The sequence below is a fragment of the Pseudophryne corroboree genome, chromosome 4 (genome assembly GCF_028390025.1).
Source record: "Pseudophryne corroboree isolate aPseCor3 chromosome 4, aPseCor3.hap2, whole genome shotgun sequence".
In the NCBI taxonomy this organism is placed as follows: domain Eukaryota; kingdom Metazoa; phylum Chordata; class Amphibia; order Anura; family Myobatrachidae; genus Pseudophryne; species Pseudophryne corroboree.
In genome coordinates, this window is record NC_086447.1 from 267,030,498 (window position 1) to 267,048,960 (window position 18,463).

Sequence of the window (18,463 nt, forward strand, 5' to 3'; positions counted from 1 at the left end):
TAAAGCAACGTGTCAAGTCCAAAATGGCCAAGGAGGCGAAGTCGGCTAGCCCTATATTGCAAGATATCTGGAGTATGAGCAGCCCATGCGGAGTGTAATACCTCCTGAAGTAGTCTCTGCAACCCATGTCCGGGATTCAGATAGGCCCAGGAACAGAGCCGTCTTAACAGCAGTGTAGGCCCCTGGGCACAGCAATGCACTGGGCCCCCTACCCATCCTCCAGCAGTAGGGGTGGGGGTGCTATCAGCGGCAGCATTGATGTCCTGCGGGCGGTAGGGGCTGTTCTATCTTCCGCTCAGCATGTAGGACTTGGAGCAGTAATTTCTCTAATTACTCCTTTACTGCACAGATGGGGCTAAACTGTATAATGGGGCATTGGGCTGAATGAAGAAGTCCTGGTACATGACTTCCAGGGTGGTAGGGGGTGTTTAATACATAGGGGAGGGGTGGCTAGTGGAGTGGGCTTAATATTTATCATTTTCCGGTGGGAGGGCAGCTTGCTTGACTGCAGATATCTCAAGTTTCTGAAAATATATTTCTTAGCTTTGAATGGGATAAAAAAACTAGAGAGTCCCACCTTTCAGAAGGTTCTGGGGACTTGGGGATAAGAGTTCAGGAGCCAGAGCAATTCACCAACTAAAATATTAAACTGCATACCAGGAGTGTGGAGCTGGAGCAGGGACCAGCTGCTTGAAGGCTGATATCTCTGGTTCTGAGCATACTAGAGACAAGCTTCCAGTGTCCACCAAAAGGGGAGAGCCACAGCTTTTGGTTTATACCCTCAGAAATACTCTAAGTCAGACAGAACCCGAGATATCAGGCTGGGAAGAGCAATTTACAGGCTTGGATGGGGACCACTGCTTTCAAGTCAGATATCTCCAGTTCCCCAGGGCCGATTTTCAAAAATCTGGTACCCCTGGAACGAGGACACCCTCAGCTATCAGCCTAGGGCCCTTATTCTCTTGGGGCCCTTGGGTAAGAGCCCATTGAGCCCATACGAAGAGACAGCCCTGCCCAGGAAGAATGGTGAGCATGTCTATTTGCATTAACATTCTACAGTATGTCCTTTTATTTTTTTTATTTTTTTCAAATGTGTGTCATGTGACGTTGCATATTACTCCCATCTTTAAGTGTGTGTCAGCAAATACCTTGTTTTTGGTAATGTTTTCTACAAAAGCCAATGTAACATCTTACTTTATTGTATGTCATAAGTTGTTTTTTTTTTTGTATATTTGCCATGTGTAGTTTGGACTTGGTGTGTCATTGAATTGTCCAGCAATAATGTATTCCTTTTGCACATTTTGAATTTTTTAATTTGGACTAGCTTTTATATTTAGGTTATCCATGTGCAATGTTGATAAAACAGTGGTTGTCATGTTAGAGGCTGGAGTAGTGGAAAGTGGTTTGGAAACCACTTACATGTGTAATGTCATTATTACTGAATGTAATATTTTTATAAAAAAAACCACTATTTGTTTGTTCAGTTTGAGGCTGCATTTGTAGCCTGACACAACACTGTTTTTTTTTTGTTTGTTTGTTTTTTGGTGTTTTTTTTTTTTTTTGTTGGCTCATATAGTGGTAATGTGTGTTTGGAGTGCAGTTCACAGGGCAATTTCTGTAGTGCATATGTAATATTTTTCCTTTCATTACAAAATGAAGATGTGTGTGTTTTGGGTTGTTAGTGTATGTATTTTGACTTGTGTCCTATGTCTGTGTCCTGTACATGTTTTCCTGTGTTGCACTTTCCATAGTGCATATGGCTATTGCACAATGTTTATTGTTGTATGTAGTTGTTTTTTGGAAAACGGTCCTTATGTTTTTATTCCTAAAAAAACAAGCATTTTTGAAATAATTAATGTTTATAAGAATAATGGGTGGATGTATCAACAATAGCATGAAAACATTTTTTATTTTGGTTATACAGTGTTGGAAAAAAGCAGTACTGGTCGTCCTACAGTAACTCCCATGACATCTGATGATGATGATGCTGCGGAAGCAGGTAAAGTGTCCATTGTAGTATAGGGTATGTTTGTAAAGGAATGGCCATAACAAAATTTCACTTTCAATACTAGGGTCATCAAAAGAAGTCTGGAGCAGCAGAAGTCGGACTTCTGTAACACACCACCAAAAAAAACATGTGGCAGCAAAGAAAGCAAGGTCTGATGTCCAGGGCCAACTACAGCAGGCTACCCCGCCACAAAGATTATCGACAGTATGTTCGGTCACCCCACTCCAAATTTTGGACACACCTCCAAGACGTGAACCACACTCCCCTCATCTTGATTGTGAGTATCAAACTGAAATACATGTAATAAATTTCTGATCGTAATCATATGAAATGCTGTGTTACAGTGTATTCTTGGAAATCACTGTAATGTAGCATTTCATATGCAGATACAGCCACAGTCGCACACAGAATATAGGCATGCTAATTATAATTTTAATCAGCAGAAGCTGCTTGTGTGTCCTATTCACATAGCAATGAAAATAAGATACATTTTCTGCAAAAAAAGATGCCCAACGTTAGCAGAGCTGGATGGGAGCTGCATGGCATATTCAGGCAAGATGTATGAGGACACATCTGTATCCAAGCAGAGGCAGAGGTCACAGTGTTAGCGGCCATGTGAGTGCGGTGTGTGGGTAGGTTCATTGTGCAATAGTGTTCAGCATATGTGTAAGGGCCATTATGTGTGTCGTGCATAAATGCATTAATAATGTGCAACATATGTGTAAAGGTCACTATGTGTGTGCATTATGTTTATAAAGACATTAACAATGTGTGTCATATGTGTAAGGGGCATTACTGTGTGGTATTATGTGTATAAATGCATTACTAATGTGTGGCATTATGTGTATAAGGTGCTCTACTGTGTGGCGTAATGTATAGAAAAGGCACTACTGTGTGGTCTAATGTGAATAAGGATCAATTCAGTGTGATGTTATGTGAATAAGGATCAATTCAGTGTGATGTAATGTGAATGAGGAGCAATTCAGTGTGATTTAATGTGAATGTGGAGAAATTCAGTGTGATGTAATGTGAATAAGGAGCACTACTGAGATTAGTAATGTATATAAGTTAAAATGGTACTACTATGTGATGTAACGTGAAGAAGGGACGCTACTACATGATATAATGTAAATAACGTTGCACTACTGTGTGGCATAATTTGAATTGGGGGTACTATTGTTGGCCATTCCGCTTCCCAAAAGAACATGCCCCTTTTTGGGCGCCGCACCAAATGTGCGCACTGTTCCTATTTAAAATATAGGGGGTAGGAGCACCAAAATGAGGAATGCTATGACTGAGGGGTGATGGTGATGGGAAAGGGGTGCCGGGTCAGAGGCGGAACTAGCAGCGGTGCTAAGGGGCACCAGCCAAAATCTTGCCTAGGGCATCATATTGATTAGGGCCAGCTCTGCTCACAGGGTTCAGAATATAGTGATAGCAAGGGTGTGATACACTTGAAAAGGAGAGCACACACAGTAGCTATATGGCACACTCAGTCACAAACACAATGCAGGAATAATGTACACAACATTAATACTGCACTGGACAGGCAATTTACATACAATAGCAGATATGTATATGCATAGAGATATAACAATGCACAGCAGTACTGGATGTATATCACAGAATAATTGTTCCACCTATTCTGTCAGCAACACACTTATTTCTTAACTAAGACAGTCAAATGACAGGTAGAATACTTAAGTGTCCTGTATAAGCACGGCGCTGGAACAGGCGGCTATACAGAGGAGACAGCACCCAGCAATCCCATAGAGAGCGGCCCTTAGCTAAAAATGGCGGCAGGTCTCAGCAGGGAGTGAGAGGAAAGTGAAAGCAGCTCCAGGGCGGGAACATCTGCAGTATATGGCGCCCGGAGCTGGGGGGAGGGGCTACAGGCAGCGCTCTATCCCCACAGTGCTGGACCTCACCACCGGTACTTAGTGGAGCCTAAAATATATGCCTGTGCCCCGTTACTGCCCTGGTGGATATAGGGGGGACCCTGAGCAGTACAGTGTCCACACCAGCCGCGCGGTCCATCTCCCATGGGCCGCACGCGAATCGTGATTTGTACCTGGCGGGTACCCCTGGGGGACCCTCTTACCTCTTCCCCAACTCCTGCAGCCGCACAATCCTGGAGATGATGCAGCGGCAGCGTGCCAAAATACCAGTGCATCTCCGCTGTAAGTACCCGGGAACCAGGCCGCAGGAGTATACAGCGCCACAAAAGGGAGGTGATGGAGCCGCGGCATGGCATGTCTCCCAGACATAGAAGTGCTCCGGCTCAGTCAGCATAGTAAACGCTTTCTTCATTTTTCATAGTCTTCAGGGCTGCCTCAAGCAGCCCCCTCTGTTAGTGACCTGCATTGCAGGCATCAACTTTAAAACTGAGCTCCTGTGCACGGAGGAGGGGTTATATAGAGGCAACGGTGCAGTGCATCCTGGGAGCAGTCAAAGTTTTTAGTCTGTTGGTGCCTCGGATCAAAATCCAACTCTACACCCCGATGTTATTCCCTGTGGAATACCAGTGTACCCCGCTGCAGAAAATAATATATACTGTATATGTATAAATGTATAGGTAGACATAAAAAAAAATGTCCATTGGTGCTCAATGATTTATAGCTGTTACCTAATTCTTAATTATAAAAAAAAACAAAGCAGTGAACTGATTACTGTATATCAAAAGGAGTAACAGAGAGAAGATTGCCTGCACATCATAATGATTGGCATGTGCATACAGTATGCGCGATGCAAACCTTAGGACTAGCTACTATTTAGGATTTAGGACTAATTTACTACTGTAAGTAACATGAGATTAGGGATAGATTAAAGATACAAAGCATTAGAAGTATAAAAAGGAACTGCATTGATACATAGAAATCGATAGGAAATAAAAAATGCTTTGGCACGTCTAAAGAGAGAGAATTAAAATGAATGAATTGCTATATAGGAGCTCATTCATACCTCCCAACTGTCCCGATTTTGGTGGGACAGTCTAATTTTTCTATCCTACCCACGGGTCCCAGTGTCCCGCGGTGGGGGGGCAATTAGGAGAACCTCTCTCACCCATTGCTCTTCTCCGCACAGCATCTATTCACCAGGAGAGAGGGACAGGGGGCATGTCAACAGCTCACAGAGTATTGGGCATGCCCCCACAGTGGCGAAAACGAGTGCGAGGCCTGCAATCTTGGCACTTGCTGTGAGGTTATACCCCTAACTGCGAGTCCACGCCCCCTCATTTCGGCACATGCCCGAAATGACAAAGTTGTGAGGTATGCTAATTTATTATAATTTTTATATACCTTCTAACCGTCCCAATTTTGGCGGTGGTGGCGGGGGCAGTTGGGAGACCTCTCTCACCAGTGAATAGACGCTGTGCGAATAGTGTCCATGAGAGAGGGGCTGGAAGCATGGCCAGCAGCTCACAGAGCACTGGGCATGCCACAACATTGTCGGAAGCAGGGGCATGGTCTATGATCGCAGCACTTCCAACAAGGCCATGCCCCCTAGTCGAGAGGCCATGCCCCCTAATTTTGGGCACGTGCAGAAGGTATGTATATATATAGACCCAATAATGAGAATTTCTTATCTCTTATTCGCAATAAAAAATGATGTTCCACCCGTATGTATAAAAAATTTCATCCAGGGACACGGGCAATGATAGGGGCTAGTCCCTAAAATGTGTAAAATGATCACCTGCTGCACATGTGATCAGTGGCAGGATGCATCATTCAAAATGTCACGCATAATGCATGCATCCCGCCCATTAAGTTTTAACATGGGCATGGGTGTGCATTATACTTATGCTTCACTTACTGTGTGACCCCCTCTAACTCTCTACCTTTCAACATGTGAAGGCGGGTGTGGTATGGCTGACCGACGGTCAGGAGACTGGCGGTCAGCATATCGACGTTGGGATCCCGGCAGCATACCGACGCCGGGATCCCGGCGGGGATGAGTGCAGCAATCCCCTTGCGGGCTCGGTGGCAACCTGCGGGTCGCCACAGGTTCTATTCACACTCTGTGGGTGTCGTGGACACCCACGAGTGGAAATAGTCCCTAGTGAGGGGGTGGGATGCTGGTAGAGGTCATGTGACCATCGGTCTCCTGACCGCCGGTCACATGAATACCAACGGTGCAGGCAGTTCATCACAAATACCTTGTAATGCAGCACAAATCCTTGGGCACAGATCCCTGTAATAGAGCACATACTGCATACCTCACAAATGTCCCGATTTTCACTGCGACCCGTGCTTGGAGGGGGGGGGGGCAGTTTGGAGAACCCCAGTCACTCACTGCTCTGCATAGCAGAACAGTGGTGAGTAGACGCTATGCACTTGTGTAGTCATACAGCATCTATTCACAGGATCCAGAGAAGCTGGGGGCATGCCAGCAGCTCATATAGCGCTGGGCATGCCCCCTCATTGAGGTAAATGGGAGGCGTGGCAGGTGGTCGCAGCATTACCGTGAAGCCACGCCCTCTTTTGCCAAAGCCATGCCCCTTTTTTGGCCGGGTGCGGCTTCGCCACGCAGAGGAGTCCCGATTCAACTACATTGAAAGTTGGGAGGTGTGCATGCTGTACAGCCTGTAATGCAACACACACAGTCAGTTGTAGTGGGCATTGGGGGAAATTCCAAGTTGATCACAGCAGAATTTTTTTTAGCAGTTGGGCAAAACCATCTGCACTGCAGGAGAGGCAGATATAACATGTGCAGAAATAGTTAGATTTGGGTGGGTTATTTTATTTCTGTGCAGGGTAAATACTGGCTGCTTTATTTTTACACTGCAATTTAGATTGCAGATTGAACTCACCACACCCAAATCTAACTCTCTCTGCACATGTTATATCTGCCTCCCCTGCAGTGCACATGGTTTTGCCCAATTGCTAACAAAAATCCTGCTGCGATCAACTTGGAATTACCCCCATTATCTTGTAGCAAATATCCTCTTTATTTTTCTCTCCATGGTGGGTGGAGAGCAATGAAGTCATCACTGTGTTGCCCACTCCAGGGCCAGAATAACACAGGGTGAGTCATGGAAATCAGCTACACGTCTCCACATCAAAATGGACATGATGACCAATTGCGCAGCAGCCCACACGGTCGGCCATAAATCATATGCATTAAAATTGCATTTCTAGTTTTCTCACAAAATTCAGCAATTTTAATATTTTTATATATTTATGGAGACATACACAGTGCTGGTCACAGGTCCTCAGTATAAGCCCTTGAATAGTTTAACACTATTCCCATGTGGACCTTAATGTGGCCCTGCACCAAGCTTGGTTTCTGGAAGATTGCTACTTTTCAGGGAGTTGGGGAGATCACTCTTTTTTTCAGGCAGTCTCCCTGAAATTCAGGAAAAGTCGACAACTACCAGACATGAACAGGGTATTCATGAGGCTGTGCATAGGGAGGCCAATACCGGGCCATTTTTTCAATCCCAGGATTTGGGATTGAAAAATGCTCAATCCCGGGAAAATTGTTTCCCCAGGATTGAGTTTGTTAGTGCAAATATTATTTATTCTATACTATTTCTAAAATTAAAATAAATTATTAGGCCCACAGCAATAACATAACACTCATCATGGCCCTACACTGCATAACAGGCCCACAGTCAGAAAAATAAAAAACAATTATTATTTTTTTCCTATGGACCTGTGCTGGTCCATGAATATTATTTTATTCTTGTGGTGTTAGGGTTCAGCGGGGGAACGGCCACCAACACCACAGGTATAAAATAAATAACATTCATGGCCCAGCACAGGCCCACAGGGGAAAAAAAACTATTTTAATGGCCACCGGCTGGGCCCCATTAGTCTGCAGAAGTAAAAATGGCCCTGCCCAGTCGCCCCTACATAGTGACAGGAATTAACAAAAAAGATATACTGTACATAATCAACATTATCATGGCCCAGCATCACAGGAAAATTACAAAACTGTACTGGGCAGTGGCACTAGTCTTAGGGCAGGTAGCAACATGGCAGGGCTCCCTCCTTCAACTGTCCCTCAAAGAACCCAAGTGGCAGTGGCACTAGTGAAGAACAAGTGTGACTGTGTAAGTGGCAGATAGCAAGGGTCGGGGCGGCTCACTCACACACCACTCGGCTGCAAGTCACGCTTATGAGTGACAGACAGCAGCAGCTCACCCCCAAACACCATCTGGCTGCGTACTATGGTCGTCATTCCGAGTTGATTGCTAGCTGAAAATGTTCACTGCACAGCGATGAAGCAAAAAAAGGCACTTTTGCGCTAGAGTATGCGGCGCAATGTGCACACGCGACGTACTTTCACAACGGCCGATGTAGTTTCACACAAGGTCTAGCGAAGCTTTTCAGTCACACTGCTGGCCGCAGAGTGATTGACAGGAAGTGGGCGTTTCTGGGTGTCAACTGACCGTTTTCAGGGAGTGTTCAGAAAAACGCAGGCGTGGCTGGGCGAACGCAGGGCGTGTTTCTGACGTCAAAACAGGAACTGAACAGTCTGAAGTGATCGCAAGCGCTGAGTAGGTCTGAAGCTACTTTGAAACTGCACAAAATCATTTTGTAGCCGCTCTCCGATCCTTTCGTTCGCACTTTTGCTAAGCTAAAATACACTCCCAGTGGGAGGCTGCATAGCGTTTGCATGGCTGCTAAAAAAAGCTAGCGAGCGATCAACTCGGAATGACCCCCTATGTGCTGCTGTCACTGGGAGTGGGACTGAGACTGGGTTTGCCGGTCTTGGGGTTTGTGATACTCTGTCACGTCACGCCGCATTGCAGCCCTCCTTGTCCTCTCCTCCGGCCTCCGCTTGAGATGGCTGGTGGCAACATAGAAGAAGGGGCACCCCGGCGTGGGGCTGCACAGCATGACCTGTGATGTTACGTGGCACCCCGCACAGCCACACACAATGTCATGCGGCACCCTGCACAGACACACACAATGTCACGCGGCACCCCGCACAGCCACACACAATGTCACACGGCATCCTGCACAGACACACACAATGTCATGCGGCACCCAGCACAGCCACACACAGCCCGGCCTAATCAAATACGCATGCGTAGCATAATCCCGAAAATCCCGGGATTGGAAGGTTATAATCATGGCAATTTTGGGTCCAAAGCCCGGGATCCCATCGATCCCAGGTGTTACGTTCTTGGTGCTCAGAACGAAAGAGGTATTGAGTAGTAAGTCCAGAGCACAAGAACGTGACGCTGAAATAATGGCAAGGTGTAATAATAACCCCTAGCAACCTACCTCCGTTGTTTCACCCGCGTGGTCAGTCTACGCCTGTGAGACTATGTGTTCTTGGGCCTACGGCAGCCGCGTTTGAAGGGCGGATTAGGTCTGCCCAACTCCGATGCCCCCACGTCTTGATATGAGACAAGACGTAAACCGAGACGGGATGATAACAAAGGGACCTCTAACTAAACCAAACTCAGAGCTAGGGGCTACTAAAAAACCTAAAACTAAACGTAAGTGCGGCACGCCACCAAAGGAAAAGGACAACAAAGGTACTACTGTCCACACCCTACACGGCACCGTCGTGTACCGGGGAGGACAGTTAGGGCGGAAACCTCCGCAAAAACACCTGTAACTAGCTTTACCAAAGAATACAGCGGCCTAGGCCGCAAGACGCGGCAAAAGCCGCTACTCACAACACCCGGAGAGTAACCCAATGAACGAGAACCCCGAGATGACAGGCACTGGTAACAATGGACTGGAGGACTGGAAAAGACTCCCACAACCGGCTTCCGAATACCAGGACTCAGGACCACAGGGAACAGAATCGACCAGATAACAGCACGCTGGACAAGGAATACTGCAGGGCAGGAACAGCATACAGGAAGCTATCACCGGCGTCTGTGTAATGCACTGAGACAGCATATAAAAGGGAGCCCTCCAATGACTATGGAGAACCTAATTAGCAATGTCGTGCAGCTGCCCTGCTGCACGACCAGAGTAAGGCAGGTGTAATTAATCCTAACATGGCAACGGGGAACGCGGTCCGCCTGTGGCGTCCCCGTTGCCATGGACCCGGCGGCTCTGAGCACACGGCGTCCTATCGTTGCCAGGGACCCGGCGGCTACAGCGCGCACGGCGTCCTGGCGTTGCTAGGCGCCGTGCGGGGGAACAGGGAGGCGCGGCGGCCGTGATCATTGCTCGGCAATGGCAGGGGCGCCGGCAAGAGCCGCCACGCCTAACACCAGGATTGCCCTCCCTAGGGGTGGTCTTCAGTATGCCGTCTGTCAGGATCCCGGCGCACAGTATACCGGCGCTGGAATCCCGACAGCCGGCATACCGACACTTTTTCTCCCTCGTGGGGGTCCACGACCCCCTGGAGGGAGAATAAAATAGCGTGGCGCATGTAGCGCGCCACCATGCCAGCAGCGTGGGGCTCATTTGCGCTCGCCACGCTGTCGGTATGCCGGCGGTCGGGCTCCCGGCGTCGGTATGCTGGACGCCGGGAGCCCGGCCGCCAGAATACCATACTACACCCCTCCCTAGGTGTGCATGACATAGTCATTGCCACGTCCCCAACATAGACTGTTCCCCTCCATATTTCTTGGGGCTGGCCAATGACATGGTTATGCTGGATTGCCCACCTATGTCACTGCTGCTCTTTCTCCAGGTAAACGGTCAGGATCAGTGTTTGCCATTCACGATTAACTACAAACAGGACAAAGTCTGAGCTGAAGAGTTGGGGCCAAGACACACTCTGGCACACCTATATCTACCACACCAAACAGCAGTAGAATAAACTGACTGCTGTTGTCCCAGCTATATTCATCCATGGACCATACGATACTTTCAGCAGAATGCAAATATACTAGTAGAGTATGGAATAGTCATACTGCAGAATGACTTTTTGGTCTGCCGAAAATCGACATGCGATTGCACAAATGGGATTGGCGGACCCTTATCACAGATTATGCTCCAGGTGTGTAAGCATAATACCCGATAACTGTCGGCATGGGGAAAAGGATACTGGCATTGGGGCTAATAGGATACTGCCAATTCTCTTTCTGGCACAGTGCAGCAAACAAATCTCTAATGCCGCCTATTGTATTGGTAGAACTTCACTTGACACTTACACAGAGAAAACAGTTATTTACATTGTTTAAAACACTTGCATTTAACAATCCAATAGAATAGTCAACACAAGTATGTTCCTGGTAATAAGAGTTTTCATGTGAAAGGACAAATTTTTAAAGTAAAAGGAAATGAAATAATTTAATATTAATGCAGGTAGCATTTTATTGAGATATGTTGTCATCTAGTGGTTGTAAAGGTACATTACAACTAGATGGCATTCATTACGAAAATTGTACCATTTCCTTTGTGATGTTCAATAAACAAAATTATTATTTATTAAATGCATGTACTGTTCAGTTAGTACATTTATATGGCATATAACATGTTTCAAAGACCTGATGACATTGTGAGTATATAAATATTAAATAATAAGAAGATCAATAATTTTCTATATGCACAAGAGTGAAATTTGCATATTTTATGGTTGGGTGGAGCAAAGTTTATTTCAGCCCACAGTACGGCCCTTATGCATGCCTCAACTCAGGACTCTATGCCTGCCACTTGGTAGAGTCTTGTACTTCTTTCTGTGTCTCCTGTCCTGGTTACTGCTGTGATGAAATGTGTATAGTTTAATGCAATTATGTATTTCTATAAAATTATAGCTGGCATCTATATAATAGTGGTAGTACAAGCCACGGCTCAAGATAAAGACTTTTTTTTTGCATTGAAATATTTTGTATCTTCAAGTGTTCTACTAATCGTTAGACATTGTTATAAAATAATGAAATAATGTGAGCAGAAATTGACAGACCACTTTTTTATATTTATTGATTGCTGATAACTGGGTGAGTGCCACAAAATTGGCAGAAATCAGATATGGTACCAATCTGTAAAAATTAAGGGGTCTATTTACTAAGCCTTAGATGGAGATAAAGTGGACGGAGGAGATAAAGTACCAGCCAACCAGCTCCTAAGTGCCATTTTTCAAACTCAACCTGTAACATGGCAGTCAGGAGCTGATTGGCTGGTACTTTATCTCTATCCATGGCTTACTAAAAAGACCCCTAAAGTGAGCCAAATTGAAACCAGCAATTTATAGACCTGTTAAGTTTGACTTTTATGAAATAATTCTGCAATGGGGGTAATTCAATCGTTATCGCCGCCCAATCTCCTGTCTAAAGTAATGGGAGATCGCAGAGGCGATATTAATTTGATGCTGGTTATCGCATACCGAGGGGTATGAGCTGAAATGCTGGTGCTGGCAGTTGGTCGCGCCCGACAGGAGCAACAATTGAATAGTTTGGACGGGAGCGCAGGAGAGACAGTTGCAGGTGCTAACAATTGAAATCCCCCCCCCTCCCGCCACACACTTTTTATGAAGGCACAGTTATGCCTAGCAAATGTGATTGTTATTTTTATGAGGACATAATTTTTAAATTGATTTTATATTTTATTTTGATTTTACAAAAGCATTCCCCAATACGTCTGGCATATAAAATTAGAGTTTTGGGTCTAGGTGAAAACTATGTAGAGTACATATGTAGAAAATTGGTTGGATTGGGTGTACAGTAGTATGCAGTATTTAAACTAGAGATGTGCATGGGGCCCCGTGTTTTGGTTTTGACAAAAACTGCCCCTGTTTTGGATCTGGATTTTTTGTTTTTCAAAAATTGGTAAAATTAGCTAAAATAAAATAGTTTGGGCATGTTTATGTTCCTACAATATTTGTAACCTTGATAAGATTAATGTCCAGTAATTTCTAGTCAATTTTGACCACCTTACAGCTCATAGTATTGTTTTCACCAACACTGGCCGCAGGCTGGCTGGCTAAACTAAGCAAAAGAGCAGCTGCACAAACAAATGGCAGTTATTTTGGTTTAAAAATATATTGCAAATTAGTAATGTATTAGAGCAATAACCATAAAAATGTTTGTCTATGCAAAAAAAACCCATCACCAATGTCCCCCAAAAATACAGCCCATAGTGAATAGAAAAGTTCTGCCTGATGTAACTGTCCTTGGGCCCTCCCACTCACCGTTATGTTGTATATTACAAAGGACATGCACAGTTTAACAAACCAAGCACTTCAGCAACAGTGACTGCCACTTTTGTTGCTGAAGTGCTTGGTTTGTTTGGGCCCCCACAAACCAAGCTACCAATGGTCTTAAGGCAGATAAAAGTGTTGGTATTAATCATCACATTTGGGTCGTGTCAGTCTCAGACAGTTCTAACCTAGGCACAACTAGACTCTCCTCAGGGATTTGTAAAGTTTCTGACCACATAGTTTGTTCTTCTGCCTTAGCGTTCTTCTTTTTTTTAGGCACGTTTTTGTCTGTTTTAAAGGTGACACCTCTACTAGATTCAGAGCGAGAAGGTGCATCATCATCATATGAGGTTACAGAAGAAGATGCCTGACTGTGTTTAGCCCAGGCTTCCTCAATAGGCTTTCTAGAGCATGAAGCAGCAGTAGCACTAGCAGGACCACAACTCACAAGCAAAGGCCATGGCCTCAGCCTTTCTTTGCCACTGCATAAGGTGTATGGCATGTTGGCAATTTTACGTTTTTCGGCAGTAAACGTTCCATATTATTAGAAGTGATGTTTTCTTTAATATTGTTTAGATTTCAGGTTCCCTGTCTTAAATGTTGTGTCCCCTGGACCACCTTTAGTAGACGATGAAGAGCTATCATGACTGGCAGGAGCCGCAGCACTAGTACTGGGTTGCTGCTACAACTCTTCTATCAACTGAAATCACAGCACTTCTAGTAATGGTGGGACACTGGCACTTAATGAATGTTATTTTACAACACAATGAAGTTTTATTGATTTTTTGGTTTTTTTTTTACACACTGTGACTCATAGTGCTTATAATGATGATGGTACACAGGCACCTAATGAACATTATTTTACAACACAATGCCTGAACCGGAAGGACAAACATAAGTTTTATTAGTTAGTTAGTTATTTATTTATTTATTTATTTATTTTACACACTGCGACTCACAGTGCTTATAGTAATGGTGGCACTTAATGAACATTACTTTTTTACAGTTTTTTTAATTTTTTAATGCGGTGCCTTCCCTGAACACACAACACAGTTCCTCAGTGCTGCAGCCCATAATAACTCTATATTTTGGAGATTTTGTTTTATAATATTAAAATGCTTGACAGTTTTGATATAATGCACCTTTACTAGCTTTGCTTTTAAGCGCTCAATTTATTTGAAATGGCTATTCCCTTCTCTGCTTTGTGCTACCATGTGTAGGATAGAATTATAGCTGAGCTATTATATTATATATCCTCTTCACTGACAGTCACTGCAGTGATGCACCCCACAGCCCTTCACTGACAGTCGGACACAGTCACAATAGTGCTGCATCCCACAGTCCTTTTCTGACACAGTCACAGATGAGAAAGATGAGAGACATGAGACCAAACAGTGCAGAAGAGCTGAAGGCCGCTATTGAAGCATCCTGGTCTTCCATAACACCTCAGCAGTGCCACGGGCTGATAGAATCCATGCCACGCCGCATTGAGGCAGTAATTCATGCAAAAGGGGCCCAAACCAAGTACTGAGTACATATGCATGATTATGCTTTTCAGAGGGCCGACATTTCTGTATTTAAAATCCTTTTTTTATTGATTTTATGTAATATTCTAATTTTCTGAGATTTCGGATTTGGGGTTTTCCTAAGCTGTAAGCGACATTCATCAAAATTATAACAAATAAAGGCTTGACATATCTCACTTTGCATGTATTGAGTCTATATAATATTTTAGTTTCACCTTTTAAGTTGAATTACTGAAATAAATGAACTTTTGCACGATATTCTAATTTTCGGAGTTTCACCTGTAAAGTGCGCTTATTGCTGCACTAAAGAATATCTTTTTCAGGGAAATGTATTAAGCTGCAGTTGCCAGGACAGGGGCTCCAATATCAAGCAACCAGTAAGAAGTAAAGTGCTCGCTTGCGCCTGTGTGTGAGTGGGATTAATTTATGCCCCTGGTTTACATGCTGGTCTAAGGAGTGGATTTTGCCTACTGTATGTGAGAACGCCCCTTCCTCTTCCAGTTCTACTGTATCGCTCTGGCCATAAGGTTTCATACCTGCAAATTGCATGCTGTCCTGCATATATTTCTGAGCATGCACAGAGAGAATTTAAGATACATTATGCTAATAGAAGTGCATCAGATCCCAGTGTGTTTTTATACATTTATCAAGCCCCCAAAAAATAATAATGAAGGCTTATATTGCGCTAGAAAATAAAGGATATATAGAAAAAAACAATATAGTAAATCTTAATAGATAAACAAACTCAGCAGCTGTCACTGATAACACTTCTGTGTGTTTTATTTACAGTAACTAGAAGCATATAGAACACGAAGAACAGATAGTGTCAGCACTTGAGTAAATATGCTATTGTGTATCATAAAGATAAAAATACTTATTTAATAACACCAATAAATAAAAGCAAATATATCTGTGTAGTTATTTACTAGAGACTATTTATCCAGTAAAAGCCCAAGACTTTTATTACAACTTCAGTCTGTTAAATATTATATTAAAAAAAGATAATTGTAGCAACTTTACAAATACAGATTTTATTTTCATATGTGGATATACTTATTGGTGTTATTACACTAGTATTTGTATCTTTATGGTTGACTCGTATTACATGTTTACACAATAGTATATTTATCATGCCTGTCTACTTTGAATTTTAGATGCAGCTGACCCATGATAGGGGAGAGGCTGAGTGCTTTGCCTTATTAGTCCCCTCTCCCTTGCAGTGTAATCCAGTGATTTACGGTTCTGTAAAGAGGGGTGGGGCTGAAATGAAGCAATTCTCATAGAATCATGTCATATTATTCACGCCCCCCTCCTTCACTGCAATATGCTCCCAGTCCTCCTCAATTACTAAATTGGCGGAATGAGGGAGGGCAACCTACTCTCCTATTCAAATGTCTCCTGGGCATTCCAGGAGAGTAGTGAGACAAAGCATTTATGTACATGATTCAACCAATTGTCCTTTAAAAGTATTGAACCCTTGCTACAATCTTAGCTAGTTAGACATATCTCCCACCATGTGCCCCTTTACTAAGGGCTATCTCTACCTCTAACCCACCATTGCTATTGTAATGCAGCAACATGTACCACCAAAACGACAGGTGGGAAAGTAGAAAACTGTGAGATCAGCAGGACCCAAACTGATCTAGGTGATAAGGCAGACAGCTAGAAAGATCCTACACCGCATAGACAAAAGTGATTGGACCCCCCCAAGTGAGGTGGTGTGCTCCTGCAGCAGACACGTGTTCGTGAGTGTATAAAACAGGTAGAGGACACTAATTACATAATTTCCTAACAAAATAGCTTGCCGAAAGGAGCTAACCAAGTTTGAAAAGGGGATCACCGTAGACTTCGCAATTTCATGTCTCCAGGGCGATGCTGGACTGATATACAGAAAATTAGGTATCCGGATGGACTGTCCAGCTCTTAATCCCACTGAGAACCTCTAAAATGAGTTGAAGTGACAGGTGCATTCTGGACCGACTTGACCTTCTTCAGTGTCGCAGTTGGTCACTGTGCTTAAGACAGAATGGCAAAATATATCGCCCGCTGTTGTCCAGGAACTTGTTTTGCCAAGATGGGTGTCTGCAGTCAGGGTCAAACCGGCCCATAGGGGTACAGTGGGGAAATCTCTGGTGGGCCCCAACCCCTCCTCTGATGTCAGATTCAAGACATTATACAATGGTACACTATTAGGCGGTCAGTTACCTGGTAGAACAGGAATATGGATAAACATGGCTGCTTGGTTTGTTTCTATAGAAGCTACACCAAGGTCCACCCTTTTGACAATTACATTTAGTGGTGGCATTAACATATTTATATGGGCTCAGGCCTTGTAGTATCCATGTTGTCCTCTCTAATAGTTGGCCAAGTCTCTTGAGCATGGGCCTCTACCGCTGCATTCCCCCAGTGGGCCCTTCATGCCCCAGTTCGACATTGTCTGCAGTAATCACTGGATGTGGTGGACCTACTAAGTACTGATGTCAATAAAATCTTGTTGATCTATTTGCTGTCAGTGTCCAATAACTTTTGTCTACATAGTGTTGTACTAGAGGTGTCTACCAAATAATTCAAACTTCCATTACTTTCATGCAGTATGTATTAAAAAAAATTGTGGCAATTACCTTCAATGATTCTTGCATAATAATGTTTGATGAAATATTAAATCACTGTTTTCAGTTTCATCTCATCGGGAAACTAAATTCTTACAATGTACAAGAAAATGTTAAAGAAAATAGTCCACTTATAGTCCAAAATATAAACTTTGGGGTTAACATTGCATATGTAGATGACATCATTGAAAGAACATTTTGTAAATCATTTTATTCTTGCTTTATATTATTTACTACTTAAAAATTGAGCCTTTGTTCATTCTGGAGTGCTGGACCAAACAGCCAGTCCCCCACTTCAGGAAGGGGCAACCAAACCCACTTGTTTCAGCCATTGTGCACTGCTTCCCTAGAAAATAAAAAGGTAAACAAAACATATATAAATAGGACAGCAATTGTAGAAGATTAAAGTACTGTAGTAGGCAAAGGGTCAGATTGGATTCTGTAATAGTAATTTTAGCACTGCACCTAAGAGTACATTGATGTTTGGGCTAATTTGGATTAATCAAAATCTTGGTTGGAAAAAACACTACCTTAGCGCTGTTATATGTAACAAAATATACAGATTCATAAATGTAAAGATGTTTCGGTATACAATACGTTCCTCCCGATAAAAACTCCAGTGGTGTTTTTTTCTGTTCTATTTTCATCTGATGTTACTTCCGAGTATTTTCAAAGTGTTGTGATGTACACAAAAAACATAAAAATATGCAAATGTGTAGAACAGTCTCAAGTTCAAAAAGATAAGTGTTCACTTTTTCCTGAACATTCCCAATGCAACTTATTAGAGTGCCAAACGTGGTAGAAGCGTACCAGAACTCACAGTTCAATATGTGGTGATGTGCATATAAAGGAATCTTTTAATTCTGTTGCTCAAAATATTCTTCCATATCAATAAATACTATCACATGATTAAATCAAATTTGGTTAAATTTGCATACCCCACTCACTAGATTTGTAGAGTGGGTGAAGCCCATAAAGGTATCTTTATCCTTTAAGGTGAAGGAAGGTGCGTACCCCGACTCACAATGTTGGAGGTGATGCAAAGCACATCAAGGTTTCTTTGTTATTGTTCCTCCACATAGGTGGTCCCAATATTTTTAGGCTTGGTTCCAACAAGTGGTTGAGTGTATGAAATATGTGAAGAAAACCAAAAAATTCCAGTGTGTAGTATAATACAAAATATGTGAAATATAATGTACTCATGATCTTAGAACATAGCTGAAATCTTATAGCAGCATGGATGGTGTAATGGTTAGCATTCC

The 18,463-nt window shown here is 43.4% G+C and overlaps 1 long non-coding RNA gene across 1 annotated transcript; it reads right to left on the minus strand.

The window, feature by feature from the left end:
* Window positions 1-1,890: 1,890 nt before the first annotated feature.
* LOC134909331 (uncharacterized) lies at window positions 1,891-17,545 on the minus strand. The gene is made up of 2 exons (XR_010175890.1): window positions 17,214-17,545; window positions 1,891-2,297 (listed from the first exon to the last, which is right to left on the minus strand). It is a non-coding gene; the product is annotated as an uncharacterized LOC134909331 (long non-coding RNA).
* Window positions 17,546-18,463: the final 918 nt, after the last annotated feature.